The sequence below is a fragment of the Dermacentor albipictus genome, unplaced genomic scaffold, assembly GCF_038994185.2.
Source record: "Dermacentor albipictus isolate Rhodes 1998 colony unplaced genomic scaffold, USDA_Dalb.pri_finalv2 scaffold_15, whole genome shotgun sequence".
Classification (NCBI taxonomy): Eukaryota; Metazoa; Arthropoda; class Arachnida; order Ixodida; family Ixodidae; genus Dermacentor; species Dermacentor albipictus.
In genome coordinates, this window is record NW_027225569.1 from 6,939,428 (window position 1) to 6,958,427 (window position 19,000).

Genomic DNA, 19,000 nt, shown 5'->3' on the forward strand with positions numbered 1-19,000 from the left:
CGGAGGTTTCGACAGAATCAAACGCTTACTCGTAATCAATGAAAGCTATATATAAGGGTTGGTTATATTCCGCACATTTCTCTATCACCTGATTGATAGTGTGAATATGATCTATTGTTGAGTAACCTTTACGGAATCCTGCCTGGTCCTTTGCTTGACAGAAGTCTAAGGTGCTCCTGATTCTATTTGCGATTACCTTAGTAAATAGTTTTTACGCAATGGACAGTAAGCTGATCGGTCTATAATTTTTCAAGTCTTTGGCGTCCCCTTTTTTATGGATTAGCATTATGTTACTGTAGCATAGCCATGGCGTGCTCGCAATAACGCCAGACCAGTGAAGCATCAGCGTAGTCAGTAGAACAAAATGAACGTTTATTCAAAGGTGTCAAGCGTATTTATAAGTAGCCGAGTGGCAGGAAGATAGAAAGGAGCACGTGTTAGTCGTGATAATCCGAACTCGAAGGATCGCCAGATAAGGCGATAAAAGGTGCGCGCACTTCGAAAATGCGTTAAGTTGCAACATTCCTTCCTCCTCAGAAATGAAAGCGTTGCACTGGCTTGCGTTCTCTCGTTGAGCGTCTCAGCGTTTGTTGGGCGACACCTGTATGCAACGGGGCCACTGGAATATCTGTTGCCGCAAAGTCTGGAGAACGGGTGCCATTTAGAATGCGCCGAGCAGTTATGCCTTCATCCCGATTCACCGTTTCTGGATGCTGTAGTTGTGTTGCTTGGTCCGGCTCACTGCGATGTGTGGTGGCTGTAGTTACTGTCGGTTTGTCCCCTGGTACTTCCTGTCGCGGGCGGACCTGGTCCACGTGCCGCTGGATGACTCCGTCCGATGTTTCCACGGTCACCATTCTTGCTCCCGACGTCGCCTTCACATGACCGGGCGTCCACTTCCTCCCCACACCGTAATTGCGGGCATACACTTCCCTTGCAGGTAGCGGCAGCCAGTCATCTTGGTCCTCTTTTGGCCCTGCAAGTGCTGGAGGAAAGCATGTGTCCAAGCGTGAGCGTATTTGATAGCCCAAAAGTAGCTCTGCTGGGGATTTACCCGATTTTTGCGGAGTCCTCCGGTAGTTAAAAAGCAACCGTACTAGGTTCTCTTCAAGTTTTCCTTTCGTCATTTTTCGAAGACCATCTTTTATCGTTCGTACTGCCCTTTCCGCCGCACCATTAGACTGGGGATGGTATGGAGCGCATCGAAGGTGCACAATGTTGTTGTTTGCCACGAACAACGCGAAGTCTTGACTGGCAAATGGGGTCCCGTTGTCAGAAACGATCGTGCGCGGTATTCCAAACCTGCTGAAAATGCCACGCAGACAGTCAATGGTAGTCTGCGTTGAGGCATGTGACAAAGGTATTGCTTCGAGCCATTTGGTGTGTGCATCGACTAGTACGAGTATCATTTTTCCGCAGATCGGACCCGCGTAGTCAATGTGAATACGGGACCACCTTTCGCCTGTTTCAGGCCAGTTAACGACGGGAGCTGCAGTTGGCATCGGCAGATTTTGCACACAGAACTGGCATTTTGCAGACACGTCTTCAATATTTTTGTCGAGGCCTGGCCACCAGAACAAAGACCGAGCGACAGATTTCATTGCCGGTGAACCCTGGTGCGTTTCATGTAGAAGATGCAGCACTCGCTCCCTAGCTTCGGTCGGTATTATGACCCTATTACCCCAGTACACCAGTTCATGTGCTACGGATAATTCGAGCTTGCGGTCAAAAAACGGCAGTACGGCCCGGGCCATTCCGTTTGCGTTTCTGGGCCACCCATGTAATATGTACCGTTTGACCTCGACCAGGACAGGGTCAAAAGCCGTTAATGCTTTCAGCTCACGCGTTGTTATGGTGCCATTGTTCAGCTGGTTTAGCGACAGCACATATTCGGGCGGCTCACCGTCATCGTCAGATTCCGCAGATCTTTGCGGAAGTCGGCTGAGGGCGTCAGCGTTCAGCATCTGTCGTCCTGGTGCATACTGTAACCGGTAGCGGTAGGCCCCCAGGTGGAGTGCCCAACGTTGTATCCGTGCGGCGGCCATTGTAGGCGTCTGCTTGTCCGATTTCAGCAGGCCCAACAATGGCTGGTGGTCAGTCACTAAGGTAAATTCCCGACCTAGAAGGTAGTCACGGAATTTCGCGACGCCGAATACCAGTGCCAGTGCCTCTCGCTCGAGCTGCGAATAGTTGCGCTCCGCCTGCGTTAATGTTCGCGAGCGGAACCCAATGGGCCTGTGAACGTTACCGGTCGTGTGAAACAAGACAGCTCCCACACCGTACGGAGACGCGTCACACTCCAGTTTAAGTTCCTTCGAAGGGTCGAAATGAACTAGAACCTTGGCTGTTTTAAGGCTTTGCTTGGCAAGATCAAACGCGTGCTCTTGCGGCTGTTTCCATTGCCAGCGTGCGTTCTTTTCAAGCAGTTGATACAATGGGCCAAGTGTGGTTGACATGTTCGGCAGAAACCGCGCGTAAAAAGTAATCATGCCCAAGAATGAACGTAGCTCACTGACATTACAGGGGCTCGGTGCCTTCATGATAGCGTCAAGGTTTTTTTCTGTCGGATGAAGCCCATCACGATCGATCCGATGGCCTAGATAAGTTACTGCTGGGCTGCGCAAGTTGCATTTATCGAACCTAAGCTTTACACCGCGCTCTCGGAAGCGCTGTAAGACGTTTTTCAGCCTTTCGCCACCGTCACTCGCTTTTTCAGAAATGAGCACATCGTCAAGATAAGCCTGTGCTCCTGGAAGGCCAGCCAATACCTCATCCATTTTCCTTTGGAATATTGCGGGCGCTGAGGCTATACCGAAAGGAAGTCGATTGTAGCAAAATAGCCCTTTTGGCGTATTAATGACGCAAACTTTCTTCGCGTTATCGTCTAGCGCTACTTGATTGTATGCATCCCGTAAATCCAGAGTGCTGAAATAGTCCCCATCGTGTAATTGGGCAAACATATCCTCAATGATTGGCAATGGGTATTGCTCAGTTGCACACGCTGGATTTACTGTGGCCTTGAAATCCCCGCAGATTCTTACTGCGCCGTCTTTCTTAAGCACTACGACTATGGGCGTTGCCCATTCAGAGTGGGCCACCGGCGACAGCACGCCCACAGAAACTAAACGGTCTAGCTCGAGTGACACTCGCTCGCGTAGCGCGTATGGAATGGGTCTGGCCTTGCAGAACTTGGGTACGGCGCCTTCCTTCATGTGCAGGCTGGCTGGAGGACCCTTGATTAGCCCCAGTTCCTCGGAGAACACGTCGTTGTAGTCATTGAATATGCTGTTCACGCTGGATTCGCTCGAGGCATTTGTTACCGCCGAGGTCTCTACAAAACTAACCACTGGAGCACCTGCGCTGTTCAGCCGCTGGATTAAATCGCGACCGCAGAGGCTTGGTCCCGCACAGTCCAAGACTGTCAGCGCACACTCCACTGTCACCCCTTTATGACAAACCTGGAGCGCAAGCTCCCCAAGTACTGGAAGGCGTCCTGTGTAGCAAGATAAATTGAGACTGGACGGTTTCAGTTTCGGCCATTGCTCACGGTGCTTATAATATAGTTCACGCGGGATGACACAAACGGGCGACCCGGTATCAACTTCCATGCTAAGCTGCACACCGCACCAAGCAAACGTTCGGCGGATCGGCGGTTCCAGACAGCTTTTTCGTTGGGATACCAAAGTCCAAATGTGGGCGGCTTCGGATTCCTCGTCGGCTGAGGCTTCCGTCCCCAAGAGGGTGTTAGTTTGGGCTGTCCTTGCAGTGCCTTGTTCTCGAGCCCCGCGACTTCGACATTTCCTTGCAAGGTGACCACGTCGTCCACAGCGGTAACAGCGAGCGTTAGACCAGGGGCAACACGCGTCATTATGTTTTGTACTACCGCACCTTGCGCATTCTTGACGTGCGGCAGCCCTCCTCTCATCCATTAGAGTTTCTCTCTGATACGCCTGTACTTTTAGCACGGGTGTCGTTGCCGGTCCGATCATCTCTTTTACATCACTATCCGCAGCCTCAGCTGCAAGGGCCATCGCTTCAGCGTCTTGTAGCGTTAATTCCCGCTGTGCCAGTAGCTGCTTCTGCAGGGCACCTGACCGTATTCCACAAACAATGCGATCTCGAAGCATGCGATCCAAAGCACTGCCAAAATTGCAATTGTCAGCTATTCGGCGAATGTCTACCAGGAATTCATTAACAGGCTCGCCCTCCGCTTGACAACGACTGAAAAACTTGTAGCTTTCGGTAATTTCGTGTCTCTTGGGACTGTAGTGCTCACTCAAAACTTCGACGACTTCTTCATACGTCAATGCATTTGGCTTGCGTGGAGCCACCTTCCCTGCCAGCACTTGGATCGTATGCGTATTTAACGCAGCAACAAGCAATGCTCTTTTCTTAGTCGAGTCTTCAATCGCATTCGCTTCAAAGTATGCTTCTACTTTTATAAGGTACGGCTTCCACTTATCTTTGCCTTCTTCGAAGTCGGGAAGTTGGTGAGCCATGATGACCTTGGTTTCTCGGTTCTGCGTGGGTTCCGGTTCAGCGTCGACTTTCACTGCATGGGCGATGTCCATCTTCGTCGCCACTGTAGCATAGCCATGGCGTGCTCGCAATAACGCCAGACCAGTGAAGCATCAGCGTAGTCAGTAGAACAAAATGAACGTTTATTCAAAGGTGTCAAGCGTATTTATAAGTAGCCGAGTGGCAGGAAGATAGAAAGGAGCACGTGTTAGTCGTGATAATCCGAACTCGAAGGATCGCCAGATAAGGCGATAAAAGGTGCGCGCACTTCGAAAATGCGTTAAGTTGCAACAGTTACCGTTCTTCCAAGATTCCGGTACGCTCGAGGTCATGAGGCATTGCGTATACAGGGTGGCCAGTTTCTCTAGAACAATCTGTCCCCCATCCTTCAACGAATCTGCTGTTACCTGATCCTCCCCAGCTGCCTTCCCCCTTTGCATATCTCCCGAGGCTTTCTTTACTTCTTCCGGCGTTACCTTTGGGATTTTAAATTCATCTAGACTATTGTCTCTTCCATTATCGTCGTGGGTGCCACTGGTACTGCATAAATCTCTATAGAACTCCTCAGACACATGAACTATTTCATCCATATTAGTGATGATATTGCCGGCTTTGTCTCTTAACGCAAACATCTGATTCTTGCCAATTCCTAGTTTCTTCTTCACTGTTTTTAGGCTTCCTCCCTTCCTGAGAGCATGTTCAATTCTATCCATATTATACTTCCGTAGGTCAGCTGTCTTACGCTTGTTGATTAACTTCCAAAGTTCTGCCAGTTCTATTCTAGCTGTAGGGTTAGATGCTTTCATACATTGGCGTTTCTTGATCAGATCTTTCGTCTCCTGCGATAGTTTCCTGGTATCCTGCCTAACGGAGTTACCACCGACTTCCATTGCACACTCCTTAACGATGCCCACAAGATTGTCGCTCATTGCTTCAACACTAAGGTCCTCTTCCTGACTTAAAGCCGAATACCTGTTCTGTAGCTTGATCGGAAATTCCTCTATTTTCCCTCTTACCGCTAACTCATTAATCGTCGTGTTATGTACCAATTTCTTTACCGCTAACTCATTAATCAGCTTGTTATCTACCAGTTTCTTTCGTTCCCTCTTCAGGTCTAGGCTAATTCGAGTTCTTACCATCCTGTGGTCACTACAGCGCACCTTGCCGAGCACGTCCACATCTTGTATGATGCCAGGGTGAAGTCTATTTCATTTCTAGTCTCGCCGTTCGGGCTCCTCCACGTCCACTTTCGGCTATCGCTCTTGCGGAAGAAGGTGTTCATTATCCTCATATTATTCTGTTTCGCAAACTCTACTAATAACTCTCCCCTGCTATTCCTAGTGCCTATGCCTTTTTACCAGCCTGCTTCTTGCCTACCTTAGCATTAAAGTCGCCCATTAGTATAGTGTATATAGTTTTCACTCTACCCATCGCCGATTCCACGTCTTCATAGAAGCTTTCGACTTCCTGGTCATCATGACTGGATGTAGGGGCGTAGACCTGTACAATCTTCATTTTGTAGCTCTTATTAAGTTTCACAACAAGAAATTCCACCCTCTCGTTAATGCTGCAGACTTGCTGTTCAGAAATATTTACCTCTGCATTCTTGTGGTTTTGCTGCATCATTTCAGTTACTGCATCTCGGTAAAGCCAAATGAAAACACCGTATAAACACGCTCGCTTGCCCATCAATAGTTCACATTCGAAGGAATACTCAGTGGCGTTCAGTTGGACATTAATGCTTTCGCATTCACAACATGTAAAAAGGGCTTGATTTTCTTTGTGTTTCAGGATTGCAGTCATCTTGTAGCATGTGGGGAAACTGCCGAGTCATTGAGGCTGCACGATGAATGGCATCAAGACAATGCTGGCTGCCAAGATGAAGAGGCAGCTTTTGTCATGTTTTTTGTTTTTGTTTTACTGGGTTCTTAGCTTTAGGTTAAGGCAGTGGCTTAAGTGTTTCAGTCAGTAATTGTGGCATTTTTCTTTCAGGACAAAGCAAACAAGTGTGTGTATTGCAGTGACAAAATAACATTGGATAACAAAACTGAGTTGTATTTTTGGATGAGTAAGCTTAGCAAACGCTTTTGTAATGATAAAATAATCACAAGAGCACAACCATAAGATGCTCAGCATATGAAGTGTGTAGAATATATGCATCAGCATAGTGCTGTAAACAAGGTTAAAAATTTTTAATACAGTGTTCCACCAGTCACATTTGTCTTCAAAGATGTAATACAGTCACATACCAATGATTTATGCATGTTGATACAGCTTCAAGGTACTGCCATTCGCCCAATGGGCATACTTTATATGGAGAGGCAATGTTTTAGATGTCTTACAACTCACTGGTTGACTTAATTGAAAGGTGCCTTTATTGATGTTGGTTGTGTAAGAAGAAAACAGGGAAGGCAGAGAAAGCATAGTGGAAACTAATTGCTTGATTGAAATGTGGAAGTATAACAAAAAGGCAAATGAAAGGAGCGAAGGACAACAGGTACAGTAGGGAGCCAAGTTATATGTGCGTTTATTCAAGACTACAATAGTGACTATTCTACCATTCACTTTTTTTTGGTTCACCGCGCACATAATGTGGTGATAACCCTTCTTTGGCATTAATTCTGCCTGTCGAGAACTCTTCTATGCAATGAGTGATAAGAATGAAGTGACCCAAGGTGCTTGATTGTGAGTTACTGCTGTAAAAGAAAACACTCAGTGAGTATAGATGAACTATGCGTGAATAATTATTTCTTATTTAAACATACCACTCATAAGGCAGTTACAAAAAAAGTGGACTAAAAGACCATTTGCTACTTGTTTATTTGTCCACTTTCATTTCCCTTTTTCTTATCGCTTCTACGTTTAAATCAACCATAATTTACCTGGCTTTCTCGATTTGTTGACTGTTTTCTTATGTAGTAACTAACAAGCAATCTTAAATTCGACAGTATGCTGAGGCCGTACGAAGGTTTATTGGCTGGTTGATTGCTCCTAAGCTTATGTACTACTATGTGATGCCTGCTCTAAGAGATGTTTGACATCTGCTGCCTTGGCTGTCCTTGCACAATTGGTTCTCACTATTGCATTAGTTTGCTAGTAGATCAAAGAATTATTGAACATTCTTTCTTTTCTTTCCAGCTTCTCGTGGAGTTTGACCTACTTTTCCAAAGAGACATGATGGAGGCAATGGAGAATGGCTGCAAGCAGCTTGGTTACACTACTCTGAGCTTTGGAGAGCCAGAAGAGATTGTGGCATTTTCCGACGTGGGATCCGGTAAATATGTTTCTATGATGACGCTCTTAAAGGGCAACTCGCATTTTTTCAACCATATTGTAACATTGTCATATTCAAATGCATTGGCAATTCTGTCACCCGTAGGGTGATTTAGTTTGCTTCGAAGTTCACCAGTAATTTTAAATAACCAATAAATGAGATACCGAAATAGGTAGCTGCTTCGTGCGACAACAGATCCTACACCACCGTATTGTAAACATGCAGTACATGTGGTGCTAACGCCAAAGAAGCCAAGCGGATCATTTCTCCTGACACAGGGAGCTCTTACAGAGTTTCCAAACTAGGCAGTGGCAATTTAGGTGAGGATTCCAGCAACAGTGACGGTATTGTTTCTGATGTCACAAACACAGTGGCCAGTAGAATGTCGCGAGTCAAGAATGCAACCAATCTTTAAAATTCATCTTCAGCCGTATGGTTTGGTACAGATACTCAGAGGGCAAAAGAGAAGACATATTCCAAATTTTATTAAAATCAGTGGACATAGAAAAATCGCCGGTGTTGCCCTTAAAGGGAGTTCAGGAATCGTTTTTTGTGGGGTGATGGCAACTGCGGTGGTGGTGGGGTTGGTATCAGGTGTCAGAAAGTCGGCAATGCTGGTTGAATTCCTTGAATTTCTTTTTTACTTGTACTTGTCAAGAGTTATAAAGCAAGTTGTTTTAACGCGATAGCGTTAAGGAGCTCGTGTCGCAGAAAAGCTGGTGTCGTCGGCGTCTGTGTCGGCGTCCGCGGCGTTGACCGTGAGCGATGAATAACGGCAAGCACTTCATAAATAAAAAGCAACTTCCAAGATGGCCTGGGTGGGAATCGAACCAGGGTCTCCAGAGTGTGAGACGGAGACGCTACCACTCAGCCACGAGTTTGATGCTTCCAAGCAGTACAAACCCGCCTCTAGTGAATGCGGTGTTGCCTTCGAAATGAGCCGTGGAAAGTTATACTGCAGTGTATATAGGTATTTATGAACATGTAACTTACAGAAGTCGCAATTACACGAGTAGCGAAGTGCGTTTCCGCTGCATTTCTTCTGCGCTTTCCGCACACGCAGAGCCATCTTGCGGCAAACACAGAAGACCCCCTCCTCTCCATGTTGGGCGCTGCCTCGACACATGGCGCGCCACGCGCGCATTGGAGCTGTGGAAGGACCGGTGCGAGGGGAGTCGTTGCCCGGACTCTCTCTCCCCTGACAACGCTTCGCCTTGCTCCCTCTGCAAAATCAAGCGTCCTTCCTTTCTTTAGATCACTATCTGTCTATCTCTCTGCCCGTGCCGATCACGACGTTTGGCTGGCGTGCATCATTTCCCCCTCCGAGATACCGAGTTCTTTGGTTCGTTCCGCTTGCTCAGGCGCACGTTTCGTTGCTGCGCCGAACGCCGCATTGCTCGACCATATGGCTCGACGCTCACCGCGTCCGATGCGGGGCGCCTCGTAAGTGATGGCTGCCCTGTAGCCCATTGTCTTACACCCCTTGGCGGGTCGACGGGAACGCTGTCGCGTTCCACTCTTGAAGGCGAAGCTTAAGCCTCCTCCAATTTTTTTGTATACCTTACTCAACTATATTTGTGCTGCTTACCTAAGCCAGTAATGGGCAATTATTATGTGCTTTCTCAGTTCTCCAACGTAGAGCTGAGTTAACCTAAATGAGCTAGTTAAAGGGCTCTTAAATCACCTCTGGCTTTTTTTGCACATTGTATAAACATGCACATCGCATACGTCATTCTGTAATGACCATCTTTGTGAATGTAGCAATGCTATGCTCTGCGAAGAACCCAAAAATTTTTAAAAGAATCTTGTGCTCTTCTCCCGGCTTTTCTGCTCCCTCCTTTGCATGCTGTAATGCGCGCAGGGTGTTGTCACAACCTTTACTTTTCGCTGCCCTGCATGGAGTTGGTGGGAATATGCAGAGAGAACAGAGTGCAGTGAGGAGGGTAGCAAAGGCCTGTAACTTTGCTAATACGGAACCTTTGAAAAAATTCTGGTTGTATGTTCATTGTGAACACTGCTGCCACTTCAACATTTTTGAGATGAGTGGTTTAGTGGTTGTCTAATGTGATGTTCTGAATTCTTTGTGATCTTGTTCTGAAGTGTTGTAACCATAGTTTTCTCTACAGGTAAAAAATAGGATGTATGTATGTTTCGATTTGTGGAATATTTGGCAGTATGTTACGAAACCATGAAACATGAGGGAAAGCATCTAAAAAAATGTTAAAATATGCCATAGTTCTAAGGGTGGAGCAAGCGCGCGAGTTTTCAGCACATACCATTTCTTCCCGTTTCATTGAGCAGCAAGCAGACGAAACTAGACCCACAGTCATTGCTACTGGTGGTAATCATCCATTGGAAGATTAAAGCACAAGTTATTTCACTAGTTATGTGTACCTCAAGTGTTTATCACAGTAGATGAATTACCCATGCAGGGCTCTGAGGCACTATAGAAAAGCTGTAAGCTGTTTGGTGTGAAAGGTTTCCTAAGCATTCTACAATATCTGATTTCTTTTTTAACAGAGGATGCTGTTCTGGCAGTTCTGCAGTTTGTAACAAAGCGCTGCAAGGAGCCCATAGATAGCATCATTACGCAGGTGAGTGCCTGTAGGATTATGACTATCAAGATGCTTCTGTTGCATGTATCATTCTGATTGGCTTTCTGTTCACTTTGTGTTTCAGTGTGCTACATTTGGCTATTAAAATGAGTACACAGGAATTAAAAGCAGATTGTTTATTTCTTCTTAGACTTGCACACAAGGACGGGACGTCGAACGAAGAAGGGACAATATGCGCAAACTTCAGCTGGTTTTTATTGTGACAGCGACATATATATATACGCTTCCACAATTGGAAAGAAAAAAACGGGATGGCGAAAAAACAAGCAAAACCATGTGCAAAACTGCATAGCCACTAGTGAAACCAAACATCACTGTCATACCTTTTCACCGCCCAGAAGCAACATATGTGATATATATGATATAAGCTATATATGTGAGAAAATAATATCGTGCATCTCTTAAAGATAGGATAACACCCATTGCATGACTTGCAGTGTTCTGCCATGTGGCCTTCGATGCCTTGCTTTACCTTGCGGTGATGTTCTGCTAGCCTCGTTTACGTATCGGCTGGTTTGACCGATATAACGCTTGCCGCACGTCAAGGGAACCCAATATACTACACTTTCTTTGCATGCAACGAACACGTGCGGTGTTATATCGAGCGTTATATCGGTCAAACCAGCCGATGCATAAACAGGAGGCTAGCAGAACATCACCGCAAGGTAAAGGAAGGCATTGAAGGCCACATGGCAGAACACTGCAAGTCGTGTAATGGGTGTTATCCTATCTTGAACAGATGCACAGTATTATTTTCTCACATAAATTGCTTAACCAGGGAGATAGTTGAAGCCAGAGAAATTCTTTGGCATGATCAGAGTTGTGTTAGTGCCCCATCTGTAGCATTAAGGGATAAGGAAGTGAGGTTTCTGGGCGGTGAAAAGGTATGACAGTGACAACGTTTGGTTTCGCCGGCACATGTAGCTATGCAGTTTTGCAGCAAACCTGGTTTTGTTTGTTTTCTTGCCATCTCATTTTTTTCTGATTGTGGAAGCGTTTATATATGTTGCTCTCACAATAAAAGCCAGTTGAGTTTGCGCATATTGTGTGTCCCATTTTTGTTTGACGTCCCGTATTTGTGCGTGCAAAACGCTAATAAGAACCATGTACAACCAACTCGCCCAAAACCTAATGCTTTTGTCTATTTCCTCTAACTGCCACAGGATACTTTTGCCAATAGGCATCATGCTTTTAAAGGACACTAAAGGCAAATATTAAGTCAAGTTGAAATGATAAATTAGAGCTCAAGAACATTTAAGGCCTCACTATTATCTTGAACGAAGCTTTGGTAATCGAGAAATTTACGTAAGGGCAAGAGACGATCAGACTCCCCCAGGACATTCAAGTACTAGCCTGATGACAACGGCACTCATTATAACTGTCACTAGTTATCAACCACTTGTAATAGATAATTGTATTACAATGTAAGATGAAAAAGATGTCCAGTTCTATTTCATATTTAGAAAAAGGAAGCCCTGACAACCACGCGGGTGGTTGAAGGGTTTCATTTTCTCCACTCTATCGCCTGTATTTTCACATTCCAGTAGTTATCGTGTAGTGCTGAGCTGGTTTTGCTGGCTCAAGAAACTGGCGTACTGCGAGTAGCAGAGAATGCCACATCCATGTGATATTGTGGTGTTCCTGAACAGTCCACACCACTTGACCAAGAGCAGCTGCAGCAGCGAATCCAACACTATCTCTTTGCTCTGTTGCTTCTTGGCTGCGTGCTTGCGCTTTCTGCAGAAAACCGTGATGTCTGTTGGGCACAGTTTTACTCACCGATGGCAGTAAAGGACGGTGACTGCGTTTGCAAAGTCGCCACTTGCGGGCTGGTTATATGAATTGCGCCAAAGGCATCCGAACCCTTCAAACGTGATTTTATCTTTTCTTGGCACGAAACAAGTGCAGTGAGGTTTCTGGAATTATATTTTGACAATCTACATTGACATAGTATTTGCCTCTAGTGTCCCTTCAAGTACCGCATGTTTGTCGGGGGCATGGAGGTGGCTATCTTAATCTTAATGAAAAAGTTGTAATCAGTTGTCTGAGTGCCATGTACAATGAGATCATTGTTTTCTATGCAAAAGTATAGAACTGCCTGGTGAGCCAGAACTGCCTTGTGCAAATTTTTACGAATCCACATTTGGTTAAGTACTAATAGAAAAGTATTGTAGCTATAGCTCTAAGAATATTTAGCGACAGACTACATGTAAGTTGCCTCAATTGCAACTGATCACCGCAGAGTATCACTGCTACAATATCAAAAGCAAGAACGAAGTGTTGCATATTAGAGATTTTTCTTTATTCTTATTTGAATTTAAGTAGTGCGCGGTTTCAAAATTTTGCCAACCTGTTGCCGTGAAAGTTTGAATTTCGAGCAAGTATCTCTTCCCTCAACAGCACTAAATGTCCCACGAGAGGTCCTCAAGTTTGGCCAGATCAGTAAGTGACCTTTGTGATAAAATACTCTTCAAAAAAGCAGTCTGGCTTTCCTAAAATAAGTTTATTGGCTTTACTAAAGCAATCTTAAGAAACAAGTTGCATTATTTTAGTTTTGGAATTGGAAAATGAGAAATGTGGCTGAATAAATGGTTCCACCATTGCGACACATTCGGTCTGTATGTGCTTGTAGCAGGTTCCTTTACGGCACAAAATGGAATCAAGGCTTTTGACCTGTAGTCTATTGCTAAGTATTCTTAGAGCAGTACCCACCATCCTTTGCTTTGGGAGCCAACCAAAATGTGAATTCGGAAAGATCTGCAACAAGTACTTTAACTCATTAGGTGCTTATATTTTTTTGTGAAGCCAAATGTTTCTTGAAAACTAATTTTGTCCTCAGCACTTGGGCAGCAAAAACAAACGAAAGAAAGTCTTTTTTATCAGGATAACTATAGTCACTGGACATGTCCGGCTTTCTCTTAAACACCCACTACTCGCGTGTGGGTCTAAAGCGAAAATGTTTTTTTTGTAGTTGGTTCAGCGTTATTGACTCTAAAAGACTTTACACAATAGCATTCCTTTTTTTAACTTTAGGAAGAAGCCCCGCTGACCCCGTGTCTGGTGCAGGATGAAGGATTTGCACTGCACATCGACAAGCAACTAGTGTTTCAAGTCTCCTCGCTGCTTTCGGGAGTAGCCTGCCTCTTTGCATCCTTTTAGGTGTTTCATGTGGAATACCCACGAAAGGCGCACAAAATGTTAACATTCATAGAACATGCATTCCTGAACTTAACGCTCACAAAGCCGCGCGTCAAAGTTCTTCAACTAATCAATTTTTTCAGAGGCCATGCAGACTCCCTGGAAGAGCCATAGGCTACTAACCAGTGGCCACACTCAAGGCCTAAAAAACTTCTTTGCAGCCGATTCTTGTGTAGTTTCACAGCCCAAATGATGCTTTGGTCCAAGGACTGGGCAATCTGATGTGTTAGGAAGCAGAAATGCCAACTTCGCAGCTGCAAAGTTATCTAGTGTGGTGTGCACCGATACATTTAGGATAACTGTAATTCTGTTCTTCGCTGCAACATAGTGGTCAGTGAAGCGCATGTACGCCTCAAAAAGCTTTGCAGTCCATGCTTTTGTATTGCTGCAGTAGACAAGTCTAGACGGCAGTTGGGTGCTTTTGAAACATCTTGGCATGGCTGACTTCCCGATCACAAGAAATGATTCACTTGGAATACAACTGAAATCCTGTCATTGGCATGCTTACCGCCAGTGCATGTCTCGTCATTGAATGCAGGCATTCTGTCTAGTAGCAGCTTGAAGAGCGCAGACTCATTCGTGTTAAAGATATTGTTGGGTGCGCAGTCCATCAAGATGTGCCTCAGCTGACCATTTCGCCATGTTTCTGCATCCTCTGTGTTGCCAATGGCATCTTCCCCTGAAGTGGTCATGTTTATGCCGTGCCTCACTTTAAATTCGCCAGCCAGCTGTTGCTGCATATGAAGTTGTGGTTCAGCTGCGAAGTGAAAACCGGGGCCTTCTCGGCAAGTAGGGGTTGCAAAAAGACAGTGGACGTTAAACTGCCTCAATACTGTAATACTTCAATCATAATGTGGTCGTCAAGCTTAAGTGTTAAGTTATTGCTTGTGTTTTGTAATATTGTTGCCTTGCACACAATGGTTTTCCTAGTTCTTTTTGTGCTGTTTGCCACAGTGTATTTTAAAAATATGTGCCGGCTTCTTTCTGCAATGTGCATTTGTTTAAGAGACAGTGGCCAGCGCATCAAAGTGACTAGTAGTGCACACCTCATGTGTTTTATGTTGTGAAGGTGCTGAGCTTGATACACAAAAGCAACAGTAGCAGATATACTGTGAGCTAATTTTAACGTACTGTCTCCTATGCTATGCACCATTCGAATTTGATCAGTATGAACAGGCTTCAAGAATATTTGGTCATGTGGCCTAGTGAAACCTTTTTTTTATATGACTTTAGGAGTATTAAAAAGTGCTTTTAATTTTTATTATTTATTTCAGTAGATAAATGTTATATTCACTCACATTATAAGCAATTTATTTTTGCACACCAAAATGTTTGTAATGAGCACAGGTGTGCAAGAAAGCCCTCAGGAATGTTGGTCACCTGTGCTGTGTTTCAGCTTTCAGCTCAATAAGTGGGATGAGTTGACCTCTCAATATAGTGCTAAGGTTTTTCACTTTTATTTCTGTTGTACTAAGTCGCACAGACTACCACTGACTGGCATCAATGCAAGATTGTTAAAGGAGTACTGACACGAAAATTTGGTGTCCCGGCTTCTTAAGTAGCTGCTGACTCCATATTTATGGTGCGAAGCCTCAGTTCCATGAGAGTGCTACAAATTAATAAGTACAACACCTTTGTACGGCTCGTCTAAAACACTCTTCTGGCAGAGAGGCCTCAGACATGAGAAAGGTTATTTGTCACTTCACCGAAAGTGAAGTTGGCAGTGTGTAGTAGTTGAATTGAATTGAAGTTAAGGGCATGAACTGATTGTGTCGCCGAAATCTGCCAAACTGTCCCCTCTGATTGTTCACTTCTCTTGGAAATACAGGGAGACACTCCCTTCCGTCTTGTGCCGTGGAGTGGTAAATGGACTGGGCTTGAATCACCACGACCGTGGTGTGCATACATGTTGGCAGTATCCGGTGCCATGAAATTTCAATTGGTTTCATCGCTACATGCGTAACCTTCTACACCTCTGTAGCAGCACTGCTCTTGGCATGCATTTTGAGTCTTAATAAAAAGTAATTTAATTATTTATTGCATACTTGGGGAATTGAGATGCCATAATTTATTTATTCGGTTGAGGTCTATCAAGTGAAGTAATAAAGGGACGAAAATTGTCAATACTTTCAATTTGACAAGGCTTAAATTTGGCAGCTTCACAAATCTAGTCATATGCTAAAGTGCTGGGCATGGTCTGGTGAAAAGGAATTGTTTAATAGGCTGGTTGAAGCTTCGTATGTTGATATATTTTAAGTGTGTGATAAGTTCCTTAAATTTGTGCCTTTTCATTCTTTGCTGGCCACTGGCACCATTGTACAGTGCCTGGATTTCTTTGTTTAACCGTTCTGCAAGCTTTCTAGTCACTAGATCGAAGTATATATTTGTGGTAAATGCTGAATATGTGATAAGTTCAGGTTTCTTATGTTTGTGCCATAGGTTTGTCATTATTATTATTTTATTGAGCAAGACCATCTCCTGCCAATTTTTTTACATTACCTGTATCTTTAAAAATACTGTTCTAAACATATGCAAACTGTCTAGTCACCATTTGTACTCATTGTTGGAAGGAACTGCAGGACTGCAATATATAAAATGTGATATTTCTAATAAAATATTTTGTGAGTGCTTGCTTTGCATGTAATCTTTCATAGTGCACAAGAGGAACTCCAAGAGGTTTCTACCCTGTCGTCTGAACAGCCCGAAACAAAGCCCTCCAAAGCTTTTAACCACTTTTAAGTGCTCAAAAAGCAGTCTCGTGGGAATGCAAGCCAATGGCTTGCATTTTCGGGACTGCATTTTGAGCTTCCAGCAGTGAGTAAAAGCTTTGGAGGGGTTTATTACGGATGTAAAAATTGCTCCCATTTACTGCCCCAGAAACGGGGGGAGGGGTGTAGGGGGGAGTAAACTACAATTCCTTTATTTCCACCTATTTACTCTTAAATTAACACCAAAAAAAACACCTTTATTCCACCGCAAATGCTCCCAAATGAAAATAATAAAACTCCCATTGTACCTCTTCGAATTTCTGCAAGCGCCAGTAAAATGGTACTGCTGACTGCTCCTGATGTACCCTGCAAACACTCTCATCTAAATGGGAGTATTATTGCACTCCCTTCAATGAGAGTAGAAACATGTACAAAAGGGAATGCGCTAGAGGACAAGCCAAAAATGCCCATCTGGGTGTTTTAGAGCGCAGCTCTTTGGCGTCCGTTCCTGGGTTTCGCGTCGGCGTTGTCGTCGGCCTCGTAACCAGCTCCGCCCCCCTTTCATCCCCCCAGCGCTAGCAGCGACCGACTGATACCGCTGGATGCCGCTGACGCCGCTAGAGAGTCAAGATAACGTGACTGCATAGAACACCGTCGCCGCCATGCAGAAAGAGGAGGAAAGGGTCCCCCCCCCCCTGGTTCTTAGCGCTGCGGAAGCGAGGGTATCATATTGTTTGTGTCGGCATCGGCGGCGTTGTCCCTGAAACCAACTCCGCAGCTGGGGTTGACTCACTATCGGCGTCAGCGGCATCAGTCAGTCGCTGCTATCTCTTCCCTCCTCCCTTTATCGTGTTGTCCGCTTGCTGCACGCGCTTCTGCCCCCATCGTTTGCCGCTGGGTGTACACGCCGCCCCCCTCCCACCCCTTCCTGCGAGTCTCCGGTTGTCAAAGCGCCGGCTCGAACTTTGAAGTTGGCGAACTGTGCGCCGCAAAGTTGCCCAACGGCTTGCTGGTAGTAGCTGCCTACTTCGCCCCTACCGCACTCACGAAAGACGCCGTGCACTTCCTGCAACTCGCATTAACCGTCCATCGATCCACACCGATGTTAGTAGTGGGGGACTTTAATGTTGACATAAAGACAAGCAGCAATTTCCTAACACTCATGCGGGAGAACATCCCGTTCCTCTCACTCGTAACGCGTCCCACGGCTGTGACAACCTCGCGAGGCACTTGTATAGATCTCGTCTTTGAGAATCAAGCATTGGTGTACCAAGTCGAACATATATCATTCTATTTCTCCGACCACAAAGCTTCCTTCATGACTGTCAAGAACTGTTAGTGGAGTCTTTGTTAAAGGAATACGTGTGAAAAATAAAAAAAAATTCTATGATAGCGCATACATGTGTTGCTCGATTTCTTTGCCTCAATCTATCGAAAAGGTGAAACAGCTTATTTGCTGCGCTCAAATTTCGCATTAGGAAGTAACGTAATCGTCGGTAATTTTTTCTGTTTACAGTGCACGTCTTCCAACTGGGACTTCTCGAGAAAGCCCATCGCCAGTTTGGACATGTTGGAGTGAAGAAAACTTTGCGCCGACTTTCAACGCAGTATTACTCGCCGGAAATTATCAGTGATGTTTCTGCGTACGTCCGTGATTGCGATACATGCCCGAGATGCAAGAAACCAAAGAGCAGGCGATTTGGGTCATTGGAATCTCTGCCACCCGCAGAACAACCTTTCGACCTACTCGCCATGGACACTATCGGTGGCGTTGCAGGATACGGCTCAACAAAGAAGTTCATTCACTTCGCGATAGAGCACGCCAGGCGTTATGTGTGCGCGTTTGCTGACAAAAGTTAGACATCTGCGGTGGAATTCAATAAGCTGCGCTGCTCTTACGCATTTCCTTAGCGAAAAAGTTCTTACACTAAGATTGCCACTGAAGTCGCAGCGCAGTTAACTTACGGCATCGTATGAGAGCAAGAAGGAAGCAAAGCTTCGATTGAACGACAAGGAATGAAAGACGAGCGGTTACCCGATATCGTGATTTCCCATAATGCGGCTGCAGCTGAAGCTATGCCGTCACTACAAATCACTGCACACCTCACTTTGGCAACTTCCGTTTTCGGGCGTCTGCTACATCCCCGACAAGCGCGACCGTGTTCGCCCGCTCACCGCACCGCCATAACAATGGTAGCGCCCACATTAAAAAAGTGGCTAAACGCGTTTATTGTGATGCTAGCGCAGCAAAAGGAAACAAAAGGGAAAACTGCCAATAAATAGAACAGAACGAGGACACATAACTGCACGCCGCATCTGAAAAGGCTTTGGTGTCGACAGTACGTACACAACTTCCCATGTTTCTACATCTAAAAAAAATAAACTACATGGAAGCCAGTTGCTTCTTGTCACAAAGATTACACGAAGCCAAATTTAGACGCCTTGTGCACACCATAATCAAGGTCGCATGTATTGCCTTTACTGAGGAACAGTGAAGCTGGCCAGTATAAGTTTGTTATCACGCCTGGTAATTCTAGGCACCGATCACTAGTTTCTTTTAGATAAACAAGCGGTGACGAAAAGAGCGAGTTCTATTTTCGTACCTACTCCCTCAAGGTGTGCGCTTAAGCCCATGTCACTATAAATTTGGTTTAACTAGCATTAAAAAAATAGGAACGCCATAATGG

General features: G+C 45.2%; 1 long non-coding RNA gene across 1 annotated transcript; it reads right to left on the reverse strand.

Moving 5' to 3' along the window:
- Positions 1-351: 351 nt before the first annotated feature.
- LOC135900128 (uncharacterized) lies at positions 352-4,802 on the reverse strand. The gene is made up of 2 exons (XR_011509584.1): positions 1,055-4,802; positions 352-985 (listed from the first exon to the last, which is right to left on the reverse strand). It is a non-coding gene; the product is annotated as an uncharacterized lncRNA (long non-coding RNA).
- Between the last annotated feature and the right edge of the window lie 14,198 nt (positions 4,803-19,000).